Source organism: Calidris pugnax, unplaced genomic scaffold (assembly GCF_001431845.1).
Source record: "Calidris pugnax isolate Ruff unplaced genomic scaffold, ASM143184v1 scaffold69, whole genome shotgun sequence".
In the NCBI taxonomy this organism is placed as follows: domain Eukaryota; kingdom Metazoa; phylum Chordata; class Aves; order Charadriiformes; family Scolopacidae; genus Calidris; species Calidris pugnax.
The window spans coordinates 8,963,277-8,965,344 of record NW_015090859.1 but is presented as its reverse complement, the minus strand read 5'-3'; the positions used below and the strand labels follow the sequence as shown (position 1 = coordinate 8,965,344).

At 53.1% G+C, this 2,068-nt stretch overlaps 1 protein-coding gene across 1 annotated transcript in view; it reads right to left on the bottom strand.

Moving 5' to 3' along the window:
- Positions 1 to 119, bottom strand: part of LOC106889258 (G-protein coupled receptor 183-like) — a 1,993-nt gene extending 1,874 nt beyond the window's left edge. Inside the window, exon 1 of the mRNA XM_014944097.1 lies at positions 22 to 119. The gene's annotated coding sequence lies outside the window, so the exon portion shown is untranslated. The remainder of the gene's footprint in view (positions 1 to 21) is intronic.
- Positions 120 to 2,068: the final 1,949 nt, after the last annotated feature.

Sequence of the window (2,068 nt, the reverse complement as noted above, 5' to 3'; positions counted from 1 at the left end):
CCCCCCAGCCCCACCGCTCACCCGCTCCGCACGCTGCCGCCACCGGGGGCCACCTCCCGCCGTCGGGCTCCGCTCGGGATGGGGTGGGATGGGATGGGGTGGGATGGGATGAGACGGGGCGTCCCTCGCTGTCCCCCGAGGAGCTGAGATGCTCCCACCAACAGGCGCGAAAGAGAAATCACGGGCTCCAACCTGGGAGCGGCGGTGCCACCGCCTCCTCCTCCTCCTCTTCTTCCTCCTCCTCCTCCTCCTGCCCGGTGCTGGGGTGGGGGGGTTGGGGAGGGGGGAAGATGCGGAGCCTCCCTGCCCGCACCCGCCTCTGGGGCTCCCACCGTCTGAGCGCCTCCGGGGATTCGCTCACATTATAAAAGCACGGCGAGGTCTGGGGTTGGTTTTCTTTTCTCTTTTTTCTATTTTTTTTTTTTTTCCTTAGGGTTAGTAAAAATATGTGTGTGTCTTTCTGGGTGGTTTTTCTTTCTTTCTTTTCTTTCTTTTCTCTTTTCTCGGTGTGTGAGAGGCACTGTGCTGCAGGGGGGGGGGTTATTCTCAGTAGCAGCGGCGCTGGAGAAGATAAATGACTGTACCTGCGCGGCAATCGCTCCTGACATCTCAGCCGACTTTGGGTTTTACTCTGAAAATTTCTGCGAGGATGCAAAATGCAACTCGACAGTGAAAAACGGGCCCCAGCTCTGGTTCACGTGCAGAGCCCAGAGGGTTCATCTCCGGGCACATATACCTGTGGCCACCAACAGCACGATCAAACCGTGGTGTCTTTTTGCATCAAGTTGGGACAAATCCCCCGTGGAGCTTGTTGTGCCCGTGGCCAGCTCCAGCCACGCTGTGCCCAGCTCCCCAGTCTGTGCTGAAGTCCAGATTTGCCTTTCGTCCATGCACAGAGAGAGCCCCAGGTGCTGCTCCTTCAGGCAGAGGGTCACCTTGAGTGGAACGAGGCAATTTGCCCTTAGTGGAAAAGTTATTTTCATTATAAGGATGAGGTATTGTGTGGTGGATAGAGGGCAAACTCAGCTCAGCTGGAGCTCTCTGGGCAGGCTCTGTCCCTCTGGGGTGCTGGGCAGTGGAGGGCTCTGATTCACCCCCACAGCCCCCTACCCGTGGGGCTGGCAGGGCTGTGGTGTGGCTGGGGAGCCACCACGAGGACCATGGTGCTGCCGGAGATGGGGGTAAGGGGTGTGGGCAGCCAGCATGTCCTGGCAGTGGGCAGAGAGCACTCTCCAGCACTTCCCAAAATGTGTTTGCAGAAGTGCAGCCCGCCCTGTGGCCAGCAGGATGGCCTTCCCCCCGGCGGCTATTTACTGGAGACCACTGGTGCTTTCAATTCCCTAGAGGACTTTGTGCTCTTTTTAGTGGTTTTAGGGGGTTTTTTTGTTGCTGGTGGTGATGATCTTGCTTGTTTTCTTTTTTAATCCCCCTCCCAAAAACTCCTGATAAACTAGGAAATTCCCATCGAGGGACATTTCAGGGTGCTGCTGAAAAATGCTAAAGCCAAAAAAAAATGTCATGGTTAAGATTACAGCTAACTAAACCCAAATTTCTCTCCGAGCTAGCAAAGCTCAGCCAATTCTTTAATTGCATAATATTGATAATGTTTTACAACCTCGTGGCATTCAGCTCGGTACTAATCTGTGTAGTTGCGCCCGGTGAGTCATTTGTATAGAAATTACACGCTGAACGATATTGCCATGAATTACTACAAGTTGAGGGTGCCTTACCAAGAGTAATAGTGAAAATTTGCTAACAACCATCTCTTAGTGGAGATATTTCTGTGCCTGGGGGGGTCTGTATCGCATGAAGGGAAAGGTCTGCTCATAAGAGAATAACAGCTGAGTGAATTATTTGCAATATTTTGTAGTAAGATGGGGGTTTTCTGTGTGCTCATCTGTGGGGAGTTAAGCTAATCAAACTTGCGTGGGGCTCAAATGTTTTGGGTCTGCTTCATTGTGATGGTGAAAATACCTGATGGGTGTAACGTTGAAGAAGAACGGTATAGAAATCCTGAGCCCACACCTGCCAAGCAGATCCAGGACCACCCTTTGGTCTCCCCGGTGCG